Source organism: Sciurus vulgaris (assembly GCF_902686455.1).
Source record: "Sciurus vulgaris genome assembly, chromosome: 15".
In the NCBI taxonomy this organism is placed as follows: domain Eukaryota; kingdom Metazoa; phylum Chordata; class Mammalia; order Rodentia; family Sciuridae; genus Sciurus; species Sciurus vulgaris.
The window spans coordinates 674,522-688,270 of NC_136476.1; the positions used below are offsets into that span (position 1 = coordinate 674,522).

A 13,749-nucleotide genomic window follows, 5' to 3' on the forward strand; every position below is an offset into this window, starting at 1 on the left:
TATGAATGTCAATGTATATAAGTTGTATCTTTTTAAAAGGCCAAGAATATCTAGGAGTAATTTTAAAAAGAGCAAAATTCAACACAGAATTTAAATATTTACCATTTCTAGGTAAAATCCATTTTAATATTTTAAAAACAAACTTACTCTATCCAAACACCTTGCTTTTAACTGACAATAGAAACTAGTCATATGCCTCCTATGGAGAGGGCAACACAGACAGGTAATTCAGTGCCTTGAACACTCTGACATCCATTATGTGCCAGACACAGTAAGAAAAGCTGAAGCAGGCAGGAGAGTAGTCACATCCATCCCTGGAGAGCTCACAGAGAGAAGAAAACACAAGAAGGTAAACCAGAGGCCTCTACCCTAGACCTGGCTCCCAACCAAGATCTACCTCAGGCTATTTTTAGAATCTGACATTTTATCATTCATTTATTCAACTCATTTTTTAGGATAACCACTGCATTGGCCACAGTAAAAAACAGATGCAGAAAGTTCTGGAACTCACCCACTCACACACAGAAAGCCACATTCTTCTACTTCACTTGCTTCCTTAGAGCCACCCACAAGCTCCTGTGAGATTAAAAACAACAAAAAAGGGACCTGGGGAGACCTCAGGGTGCACCATTCACAGTGTTTGGATGTGAATGGGTCCTGCCTAGTGTCCCCTGGAATTCTGTGAGGAGGTGGTTCTAGCAGGGAGCCCACCCCATTTCCCTCTTCAGGCTTTGAGAAACTCAGAAGTTCAAGGTCTCAGGTCTGTGCCTCCCACCCTTTTCTGCCTCACCTGATGGAACACACAGAACTCATGCCTATGCTGCTTTCACACAAAGATAAAGACCCTGGGAGATTAATGCCCCAGGCTCTGACTGGCTGCCCTGAGGGCCAAGGGATGGCAGCCCAGCACATCTGAAGCATCTGGAAAGAGAAATCCTGCAGCCTACTTACTAACGAATCCAGAGATTTGAGCTAACAGACCAATGTCAGGTCACTCTAGCCTAGTCAGGGCCTTTGTGAATAAGAAAGAGGTACCCCTCCCCCCACAGAGGCCCCAGATCATCTGCTAACCTTCAGCCCCACCCCCAGCCTCCTTAAGAACCTTTATGGGGCACAAACTGCTCATCCTTGCAGCACATCTTGTCCAAGAGAGAACATTCTGTAATAGGTGCTTGCACCCTACTTTATCCACCTCCCTGGGTGAAGAGATCTTGAAACCACCTTTCAACAGGTGTAGACAATGTGCTGACTAAATGTCTGTGATTCTATGTGAAGACAGCAAGTGTGTGGAGCCAGTGTTTTTCTACATTTCATCAGTCTAGCTCAGTTTAATAAACACACACACACACACACACACACACACACACACACACACACACACACACACTCCTGAAAATGGCCACTTGGCTATTTTCCTACAGCTACCAACAGTGCCTGAAATCTCCCTGATTGAATCCAGCTAGCTCTCATATCATGTTTTGATAACCAAACGACAATCAAGGGGTTCAAGAAAAAAGGGGTTGAAGACATACCTCACTCTTTACACCAAAGTAAAATCCAGGTAGATCCCAGATTTAAACACAAGTGAAACACTAGGAGAAACCATCGAGAGAATATTTTTAAATCAACTCAGAATGGGAAAGGCCTCTAACTATAATATAAAAATGTGTGAAAAATTAAAAGGATTTGATAAATCGGACTTTTTTTTAAAGTATCTGTTTGGGATGATGACAAAGTTCTGGAGACAGACAGTGGTGATGGCTGCACATCACACTTCACCCATTCTGTTTCAAAGTGGGTCAAAACCATGAACCTTGGGCCATGTGCACATCACTATCATACAAAAAGATAAGTACTTGTGGGGGAAAAGCATCAGAAACAACATCAAAAAACAAACTGCAACCTTGAGAAAAGATGTGTAAATCAAATCATGGACAAATAGCTATTTTTAATAAATTAAGAGTTTCTACATTAATAGAAGGTTACAAACCTACGGAAAAAATGGGTAAATAGTATGAATAAGAAGTTCATGGCAAACACAAACAGTTCTTTTAAACCTTTTAAAAGATGCTTCCACTCATGCATATTTAAAAAATAATGAAACTATGCTTGTCACATGACAAAAAATGAACAGCTGTGGGAGGGGCAGAACAACCAGCTCTCACCTGTAGTTAAATTGTAAAGTGACTTATCTTCTGTGAAGAGCAACTTGGCAATACCAACAGAAATAACAATTGCAAGCACTCTCTGATCCAGTCATTTTGCTTCCAGGAATTTATTATAGACAGATTCAACATTTCACAAAAATTCTACAAATTGCACAATTGCTTATAATTTTAAAAAAATTAGAAATAAACCCAAGAAATTCAGAGCTAAGGAAAGGTTGGAATAAATGATGGTAAATGCATAAAACAGAAAAAAAGTATTTCTTTTTGTACAGTAATGGAAAAATTTGCAAGCCATGTTTGTGAGCTGGGGAAAAAAGTGAAGAAAAATGTATATATCACACATACATGTCACACACATACATGTCAGTAAAAACACGAAAATATTTATAAGCTCATCAATTTACTCATGTATAGGATAAATCCAGAATGATCACCAAGAAGGATCACTAGAAGAAGCTAGTCATTGGAGGGCAAAAAGATATTCTTTGACTTTTAAACTATGTGAACACATTACCTATTTGATTCAGAAGATGAAAAGGGACCTGTCTAAGAACAGGTACATAAATCTCTTGTTCTTCATAATTGGTCCTCTACTTTAGTATCAAGGACTACTATAAAACATCAAACTGCTAGACAAGAAGGCCTTCCCTTTCCAAGAAGATGGGCAATAAAAAATGCGATATCACAGAAACCTCACAGAAAAGAATACTGAAGGAAACTCCATCCTTCTCCTCTTTGTATTATTACACCACCTGCTAATGTTCCACCAGAATGCAGGGCCCTGCCATCCAAATCTGACAGTGAAGACAGTCCCTGATGCCTGTTCTTTCCCAAAATTCTTTACTGCCTACCAAGGACTTTGTCTCCATGGGGTATGAACTGGTCTCCCATGACCTGGCTCCTGGTCCCAGCTTTGAAACCTCATTCATTCACCCCACCAATTCTCGTTTAGTCTCTAACTACACACTCTTTAGGGCTGGAGCTGAGGGTGAATAAGATCTATAAGCACCTGGATTTCCAGACCTTGACAGTGGAGCTGGTCATGCTGGTTCCCAAGAGTTGACTGCTCGCTTTTCAGGTATTTGATGAGCCAGTTGCTGAGCATGGACACTATTAGATAATGCAGAATCAGATATGTCCCAACCCCTGAGATTGACACCAAAACCTAAAAAAATATTGACTGCTATTGCAATAGCAGTGGCAGAAGCCAAAATGGGATTCAACTTAATGAACATGATTTGTACAAGGGGAGAAATGTTCCAACACTGTGTCACTTATGAGATGTAATGATAATAAATTTATTAGGAAAAGAATAAATTGGGATGCAACTGTGTCAAAACACTGTCAACCATGGGCTGGCCACAGTAGGAATCAATGAAAACACTCTGTGAGATTCCACTGGCTAAGTCAAGTTATAATTGAGAGTGAGCCTTGTTCATTATTATATGTAAAGTGTGTCTTAAACACTCTATTTCAGTAAAAAAAATAAGTGCAAGTATGTGTGTATATTTATATATCTTTGTGTATAAAACACACATTGGTTGAGTACATACAGATTCGTGCACACGCGTGCACACACACGTATACACACACACACACACACATAACAATGTGCCCTCACACAGATCAAATATCCCTTATCTGAAATGCTTGGAACCAGAAGTATTTCCACATTTGGGATTTTGGAGTTCTTTGGGTTTTGGACTATTTGCATGAAATTTACTTTTTAAACATATGGAGTTTTAGATTTCAGACTTTGGAATTTGAAACCTATAAATTCACCACTGAATTGCTCTGCTGCTCAAGCCTAATTTCCTTGACTTCTGGCTTCCCAGCCTATAAAAGAAGAATAAGTAAACCACATAGTTGCTACAGTCAGAAAGAAACTGCATGAGCCACAGAGTTGTCACTAATATCCTAACTTTTCCTCCCACAACATGGCTGCTTTTTTAAGTACCTGCTCCCAAACAACTTTCCCCATGTCTTTTGGATTTAAAGCAACTGTCTTCTTGTCTCCAATCCATTTATTAATACAAGAGGAAGTACAACCCAAAGGACAGGAGGGTTGAAACTGCTCTGTCCCCTGCTGTCCCTGTCTCTGTCTGAGTGGAGCTGCTCTGCTCCCCACAGATCCTTTCACAGGCCCAGAGCCAGCAGCAGTGCACTGCAAGGCTAATTCACACCTTGCAATGCTGGCAAGGCTCCCAAACCTCAGCACCAGAAACCTATTTTCCATCAACCAGTTCACACAATTCTATTGAAACCCTCCTTTTCTTCTCCCTGGGTGCAACTCTGAGCACTTCCTAGAAAACTCATTTTAAACCATAATTAAATCCTATCCTTTTAAAACCCATCACACACCTTTCGACATGTACCAGAATCAATTAAAACTTACTGGCGAAGAAGTCAATTCTATATTAAGACTTCCTTCTTTCTTTTTAAAGTCCCAATTTTCAAGTATCATTAAAAGAAAGCAAGATTGGACAAGACTGACTGGCCATCTAACCTCACAATGAGACTGCAAAGGTTGAACATTGGGACCCTCAGGTTTTCACTCCGAAACTGCAGATATTCCAGGGCAAACAGCTGTGTGGCTGTTTGCTCCCAAAATCTCCCAAGATCAGCCACAGATGCTTGCAGCTTTCTATCAATTGCTAAGCAATTTAGCAAGATCCTGTCTCAAAATAAAAAAATAAAATAAAAAGGACTGGGGACATAAGTCAGCGGTAAAGGCATCCCTGGTTTCAATCTCCAGTACCAAAAAAATATATACAGGGGTATGCACATAGGTTACATGCAAAGTTTATACCATATAATAAGGGTCTTGCACATCCACAGATGTTGGTATCTGCAGAGTCCAAGAACCAATCCCCCAAGGACACCACAACAGCTGTATATTCCACGTTTTCTATACCCATTCATTTTCTCAGGGTACAGGTTGATTTCATCATCTTAGCTATTGTGCATAGTGCTTTAATGAATATGGAAGCTCAGCTGATTCAACATATTGGTTTAATTCCTTTGGATATCTACCCAAAAGTGCAACTGATATAAGTGGTTCACATTTTAAACTCACAGGAACTATAAGGTACAGTCCTTCATTTCAGAATTTTGTGATTATGACTAGTTAACGGAATTGATTATCAAACAACAGATACGTACTTCTGAAGTACCTTCTATTTGCACAATGCTGGAAACAAATGAGTTATTCACCGTTAGGGCTCAAAATCTAGATATGATACACTCACTCACACACACACACACACACACACACAAAACAGTCACTGCTTTCAGACAAGATATTCAGGAATTGAGATAGAAATTTAGGGATAAAGGGGGAGTCTCAAAGAAAGCACCCATGAATCACTGAGATGCAGAAAACACCCATAAAACACCCATAAATAATTCTACCCCATGTACCCCATTTTCTACCCCACACTCCTGTCCCTGGCCCATGTCCTCACTTGCAAAAAGTAACGTGAGAGGATAATTCAATCACTTTACTCCATCCTGGCTCCACCTTTAGTCCAGCCCCTAATACTTCCCCTCTATAAATATTGGAGTTCCAACTCAAGAAAGGAATTCTCGGGTTGGGGTTGGGGTTGGGGTTCAGTGGGAGAGTGCTCACCTAGCACGTGTGAGGCACTGGACTCGATCCTCAGCACCACATAAAAATACAATAAAGGTATTTTGTTCATCTACAACTAGAAGTATATTTTGAAAAAAAAAGAAAGGGATTCTCACTCTCAAGATAGACTATATTGTCCCTTGAATGTATATCTACTTCCTAAATAAACTTGTCTATGCCCTTGACTGGCATGCGCTGAAATACTTTTCTGTCACGTATGCCAAGAATCCCACTGGTCCTGTATCTAATTCCCTCTTCTCTCCAGGAACGCCTCAGACCCTTCTTCAAAGACATTTCTTCTCCTGTGATAGAATGACTTCATGAGGAACATGAAATACAAGTCTATTACCCAGAGGTTTAGAGAGGACAGTCCAGCATATTGATACTGATCACCTGCACCAACAGAGGGAAGCAGTACCACAGTAAACCCAGTACTGTTCCTCTGCTGTCATTAGTGTACACCCTTTCCTGTTTATTCTCCATTGGGTCCATGGTTCCACCCTTCCCTGCCCCCTACTTTGCTCTTCCCTCCTCCCCGCACACTGTACTACCCTGACACCCTACAGGGGCTTCCTGTAACATTTTGCTAATGAGAGGCACAGGTGGGAAGGTGGGAACTGGATGAGAAAAAGGTAGTAGTATTTTTTCCTAAAAATGGCTTGTCTTGGTGGGCCATCCTCTGTGACTTCAGCTCAGTCCTGGGTGGTATTGTGATTGCAAAACCAGGCCTGGTTGTGAAATGAAATTACAAAAATGTTATGGTAAGAGTCCAATGCCTGGGGAAGGGGTCAGTTCCCCTTTTCTCTCTTAGTCTTTCTCCAGGAAGCCTAATTAACCATGGGTCCCTACCTTTTACATTGTCAATAACTGTCCCAAGAGTCTGAAATGTAATAGACAGCTGCAAAAAGAGCTGTTTCTTCTTATCTGTTCTGTAAGCATGCTTTATGTTAGAGACCCTGCACAAGGCCTTCAGTTGCATAGATTAGGAATTTTTTTAAAAAAGAGGAAAAAGCCCCAATGATAGGATGGGTCTAAGATGACATCAAATAACCTATAAATATTGTAAGAAACTGTGGATCAGGGCTCAGAATTTTGGGGTACTAATCTCTGGGCCTGCCGGCATAAAAATAAAGCTTGGTTTCTCCTACTTTTTTGAGTTTCCACAACAGTACTGGCTCCCCTCTATTGCCAGATAGAGTCGGTATATACCTGACCATTCCATAACCTCATTCTGGACCATCAAGAGGGAATCCAGTATCCCACCAGCACCCCTTTCTCTTCAAAATTTCATCCAAATCAGCCAGTCTTTTTGTCTTTTATCCTCCCCCTCTAGCTTCCCCAATTCATTTCCATAAAAGTATTCCACCTGAGCCTTGTTCACACCCCTGAAATGCCCCATCGCTGGGGAATCAGTGGACAAGGCAAAAAGCATTCTTCACATCTCCTGCCAGGAGTCCCCGGAGTAGATCACATACCTTCAAAAGCCCCTATAGAAGGAAGGGATAGATGAGAAAAAAATGAGTTCCCTAGCCACACGGCATGCTTTACTATCTAGCCTGAGGGCAGGCAGAAACTGGAGGGCCTCCAAGAATAAAAAGCAAGGAGTTACATAGTTTTGACTAAATGCTAGAAATTAGCCTGAAGCACACAAACACATATATAAACACACACCTATTATGCAGGTTAAAAATGAGGTCATGAGTTGGGCCCAGTGGTACACCCCTGTCATACCCACTACTGGGGAGGTTGAGGTAGAGGCAAGAGGATCACAAGCTCAAAGCAGCCTCAGCAACTTAGTGAGACACTGTCTCACATTTACAAAAGAAAGAAAGAAAGAAAAGCATGGAAAACAGAGCAGGAGTTACCAACAGGAGAGCACAGGGTGAACTAACATAAGAAGGTCACTCATAAGAAGGGAATTCACCCAAGAAGGTAAATAAGGCAGCATCTAGCAGGGAGGGGCAGGACAAGGAGAGGCAGAAACTGTGGTGTCTGCCAGGGCTGGCCTGGAGTTCAGGGCTGACCCTCAGCTGGGAGGCCCAGACTCCACAGATAGAGTGGCATTTGCAGAAAGCCCACGATAGGACCTGGCCCTCAAGGCAGGCAGTGTTAGATGCTACTGAGCTGGTAGTAGACAAGGGAGTCTGGCCATCCCCGATCTCTAAATGGAAACAAGTGAAGACACAGAAAAAGAAACTGTTCCAACTGTCCCAACTTCCACACCAAAGACAAGGGCAAAGGCTGGAGTAAGTTCAGCCAGAATATAAACCTCACATTGGCATCCAGCACCCAGAGGCCACAGTTTATCTCTCCCTGTCACATGCAAAGACAAACTGACTGGGCTACTTGGTGAATGTGAACCTCTGACTGTCCTCGCTACCCTTTGTGTTCTCCTTGAAGATTGAGCTGAGTGTGGGATTAAGTGCTTGGAGCTAGGGAAAGCGGGCTGGGGCACTCGCTGACCACTACAGGAGAAGAGGGCAGGCTGGTGGTCCTGGCCCAAAGTGAAGCGGACATCAGGAGCCAACAGCAGAGGTCAGCAGGTCTGGTCCCTAAGGATGGGGAGGAAAAAGTAGTTACTGGTCTGGCAGTTCCTGTTGAGGGCCACTGTCCAAGCATAAGAAGACTCTGAAGCTGTTACCTAAATCGTTTCCTTTCCTGGTCAGCACAGATTCCCAGGGCTGGAAGAGATCCTCAGAGTTTATCAACTCAATTTCCTCCCCAAATCAATCACCTTTCCTCAAAATCCCAGAGAGGTGGGCACTTAGCGACAATACCTCTAGTGTCTAACACTCACGCCCTCACCCACACCTGCTGTGCTGCTGGACAGTTTCAAGTTCCTCCTACTGAGCCAAACTCTGCCTCCCCACTGCTTGCACCACTGGCCCCCAACTTGGCATCTTCCTGTCACCCACACAGCCCATCCCATCCAACAGACTGCACATATATTTGTGAGATGCATGATGAGATGAGAAGAACATGGGCTTCAGAGCCAGACAGGCTCAGGGCTAAATCTTAGCTTAGCCCATTCCTCATTTTGACAAATTAAATTATTTCACCTCTTTAAGACTTGCTTTACTCATGAATAAAACACAGCAGAGCTAGCAAATTATAGTCTACAGATTAAACCCAAGCCACTGCCTGTTTTTATTGGAACATAGCCACACCCATTTGGCCATGGATTGTTTATGCTGCTTTCAAACTCCAAGAGCAGAGTTAAGTTGTTGCAAGAGATCATGTGTGCCCACAGAGCTAAAATATTAATAGTCTTTGTAGAAAAAACACTAAATCCTGAAACAGAGGATCCCCATGAAGAGGTAATCTGAGAAATTAAATGCAGTTAATAGTTGCAAAAAGGTGCACACATGGAGCCAGGCATAGTATTGCAAGCCTATAATCCCAGAAACTTGGGACAGGCTGAAGCAGGAGGATAGCAAATTAGAGGTCAGCCTGGGCAATTTAGTGAGACCCCGAATCAAGATAAAAATAAGGCAAGCTGGGTATGCAACTCAGTGGTAAAGTACTCCTACGTTCAATCCCTAGTGCAAAAACAAAAAAATTGCAAATGGTACCTGACTTCATAATTAAGCAAAATGTATTATTCACATGATAATGAATAAAGACTTTTGTTTTCTTCTCCCACAGAACAGAACATCATGTCCCACTGGTAGAGGGAACTCAGAGAAAACAGAAAGAAAAACACCTTCCTGTACAGGACTCCACACGAGAGGGTTATCCAGACCACATAGTCACTAGTGCTGAGGATGAGAATGCCCGTTTAGAGGAAGCAAGGAGATAAACATGTACTGAACATATCAAATGAGCCAGAACTGCGCTAGATACTTTACACTTCTTTAAACTTCTCTCCCAAGACCCTGACAGAAGAACAGGTCACAAAATAAACTGCACACTCACCATCCATTTTCAGACATGGCTTAGGAATTTGGAAGTTCAACTGTTACCACCACAGGTTTAAACATACTCTCCAAACTGGTGCAGAGTCAAAAGGCTGTAATCCCAGTAACATGGAGGCTGAGGCAGGAGAAATGCAAGTTCAAGGCCATTCTCAGTAACTTAGCAAGTCCATCTCAAAATACAAAATTAAAAGGGTTGGGGATATAGTTCAGGGATGAAGTGCCCATTACCAAAAAAAATAAGATAAAATAAAATGAACTATCCAAAATTCATCATCTTTCTCAGCCCTGGTCTTCTCATCTGTAAGATGTGACTTACAATACTTACTTCCAGCTACTAGAAGGGGTCCTTCTAGTAAGGGTCTAGAAAGGGTCCTTGGTAAATATTAGTTTCCTCATCCTCTTCCTTCATGTATAATTTCCAGTTTCTTCCAAGGAATATATGTATACATACACACATATCCATGCCTAAATCCACATGATTACATGTTTATGTCTACCACAAGAATCTGAATAAATGAATGAATCTTCCCAGTCAGAATGCTTTCTCCTTACCTGAACTCAATGGTTTGTTTATCCTACCTCTCTCTGTCTTTTTTTTTTTTTTTTTTTTTTTTTTGGTTTTTCTGTTTTTGTTTTTACCAGGTTGGGTATCAAACCCAGGACCTAGACAAACACTCTACAGAGTTACACCCCCAGCCCTGTTTATCTCATTTTTTGTATAGGCTTTCTAATATTGTTCATCATGTAAAAATCTGTCTGCCTTACTTGAATAGAAGGTTATTAAGATAAAGGGCCTACCCTGAACAAGGTGGTCAGGTGGTCAGTCAAACCCAGATGAATGCTAAACAATGGGCACATACTATGGTTTGAATGACAGTTTTGCTTAACAACCTATTTATATCACCCATTTGTTAACTTAGCATTTTCATTCCTTTATTTTTTACCTGAAATCATAAACCAAATTTCCAGGCATTTTCCTTTTCAAGTTTATGAGTGTTTAATGTTCTCTTTAAAAACTAAAGGTATTCATCAAAGGGGCCCGAAGAATAAGGAAGAATCCTTTTAAAAGGGCCTCTCCTTCAGCAGCCATGTTCTTTGAACAAACTAGAACCCACTCCAGGCAAACAAGGACAGGCACTCAGACATGTAAGTGGGCATTTACCCACAGCAGCTGGCAGAGCCTCACCATTAAGCAAATCCTAACAATTCAGCCTTTCAGCCACCAACCTAATAGGCTTTTCTTGGCACGAACAATTCTGGCTTGGCAAAACACCCATTCTCACATCTTAAATTAGTACATGTCAGAAATGAATGGAGCCTCCGGATCTGCCGTATGTCTTACATTCTGTAGCAAGCTTATCTTGGTCAGGAAACCAGATGCCCACACTCATTTCAGACTCCTCTCTCCATAAAGATCTATAACAAAAAATCAATTATTCATTTTCCATATCAAATTCCTAGTGTCATATTTGGGCACTTAAGGCAGTTTTTCATTTAAAACATAAGCCATAAAAATGAAATCTACTGTTCAAGCCAGGCCGCAATAGCATACAACTAAAATCCCAGGGGCTTAGGAGGCTGGGGCAGGAGGATCACAAGTTCAAAGCCAGTCTCAGCAACTCAGTGAGACCCTGCCTCAAAATAAAAAGCAAAAAGGGCCAGGGATGTGGCTAAGTGGTTAAGTCCCCTGGGTTCAATCCCTGTTACCCCCCCCCCCAAAAAAAAAAGAAAGAAAATAATGAAATGTACCATTCAGAACTTAAGTACAATGCAGTAAAACATAAATAACATGCTGGCATTCTGTCTCAGGTTCCCAAACATGCTGGGATGACCATCCCTCAAAGCATTTCCAAGCAGTCCTCTTACAGAGCAGTCCGCTTCCAGCTGTAGTACAGCTTTAAGTTGTCTTTGCCTCTTTGAAATCGCCTCTTCTCATATTAACAGATACTCCTAATGAAATATCTCCCTCCCTTTTCCCATGCTGTCTGGATGGACTTTGGGAAAGGCCATTATTTTAGCTTCGCTTCCAGTAGCACACTTTTAAATGCAAAGATAAATTCCCAGTTAATGTGTTTCTTCGGAACTCTAAGAACCAACTAGTACTTTATCATGAGAACTCACTGAGGGAACCTAGTATGAACCGAGTCCTGGGTCCGAGTGAGCCAGCCATCACAGGACAAATAGAAAAATGGATCAGATAAACCAAACCAGGCAGAATGAGCCCACCAGACAGGCTCCCAAAGAGGGAGAAAGAAATAGAGGAGAAAAAGAGAAGATAGTGAGGAAGGATAGAGCTGAAAGAGAGTCCCACTCCACTCAAGGAGCCCAGGCTAGAACATAGGTACGTGAATGAGGAAGGAACAGAGCCAGGGTAGGACCCAGGTACACAAACCAAGAAGCAGTTTGTATAGTCTCATTCTCTCTCTCCCTCTCTTTCCCTCTTGCTCTTTGTGTCTTGTTAAACAGCCACCTCCTCTTAAGCAATTATTGTGTGCCTAGTACTGTGCCAAGCACTGTACAAACTCTTACACATCCACACATCTTCAGGAGGCAGGGAGATGATATGGAGGTAGGGATAATGGTAATCCCCATTTTACAGATGAGAAAGCTTAGTCCCATAAAGTGACTTTTCCAAGATAAAAGTGTATTGTGGAGTCAAGGATCTGGGTCCTGCTGTGATCTGAAGGGGACCCTCCAAAACTCATGTTGAAACTTGATCCCCAAAGCAACATTGAGGGGGTGGGGGTCGAAGAATCAATGTCATGATCGTGGAAGTGAATTAGTTACGCCAAGAGTGGGTCGTCGTAACAGTGGGACTGACTCCAGCTTTCTCTTGCTGGCTTGCTCTCACCCTTTCACCCTTTGCCATGGGAAAACAAGGCACAGAGCTCTCTCCACAATCTAGCATCATGCCCTTTGTTTTCTCAGCCTCCAGAACCATTAGCCAAATGAATTTTTGTTTATAAATTACTGAGTCTGTAGCATTCTATTATAGCAGCAGAAAATGGGCTAACACAGGTCCAAAGTCCTGAACCACTATTCTAAGTCTGCATATGCACCTTTATAAATGTACAAGATCTACTATACACTCAGCATAATCCCAACCAATACAGGAGACTCAAAAAGTCATGTTCTCTTCCCTCTGAAAACTAATGATCCATAGGCAGAGTCAAAAATCACATGCATAAGTCAATTGTGAAAAAATACATTGTTATGAGTCTCAGTATGAGGTGTCCCCAAAAAGCTCCTGTTAATGCAGGAATATTCAGAGGTAAAATGATTAGATCATGAGAGTTGAAAACTAATCAGTTCATCCTAATTTGAAAGGACTGAGTGGTAACTGCAGGTAGATGGAGTGGCATAGGAGGTGGGTCACAAGGAGGGTACCCTGTAAGGGTACATCTTCCCTGTGGTCCTTTCCCCTTCCCCCTCCTCACCCCCCAACTCAAATTCCTTCCTGACCAGCCCATAAGCTGAACAGCCTTCCTCTGCTGAGCCCTTCCCCCATGTATGCTGCTTCACCTTGAGCCCAGAGCAATGTAGTCAACCATCTATGGACTGAGAACTCTGAAACCATGAGCCCCAAATAAACTTTTCCTCCTCTAAATTGTTCTTTGCAGATATGTTGTTCCCAGCAATGCAAAAGTTGACTAAAACAGTGATTTAATCCAAATGGTTAAGGGATACAGGAAATAAGAACCAGAGCCTTTATGGTAGAGTAGCCCTGAACATGCTCTGGAGAAGGATGTAGATGAAAAGTGATCAGGCCATTCATTTTGATATTTGCTTCTTTTTTCCAGGTTATAACTTCTCTCTAATGTAGTTTTTTTTTTTTTTTTTTTTTTTTTAAAGCATTTGAGCCAGGTGCAGTGACTCACACCTGTAATCCTAGCAACACAGGAGGCTAAGGCAATAGGCTCCCAAATTTAAGCCAGCCTGAGCAACTTAGTATGACTCTGTCTCAAAAATAAGAAGGGCTGGGGATGTTGTGGAGTGGTAAAGCACCCCTGGAGATTCAATACCCAGAATCACATAC

At 42.0% G+C, this 13,749-nt stretch overlaps 1 protein-coding gene across 4 annotated transcripts in view; it reads right to left on the reverse strand.

Moving 5' to 3' along the window:
• The window catches only part of DAPK1 (death associated protein kinase 1), a 192,483-nt gene that overhangs the window by 166,350 nt on the left and 12,384 nt on the right, over positions 1-13,749 (reverse strand). The window contains exon 1 of one of the 4 annotated variants that reach the window (XM_079113372.1): positions 512-701. The exons of the other annotated variants lie outside the window; for them this stretch is intronic. The gene's annotated coding sequence lies outside the window, so the exon portion shown is untranslated. Of the gene's footprint in view, positions 1-511; positions 702-13,749 lie in introns of those variants that run through there. 4 annotated transcript variants of the gene reach the window in all.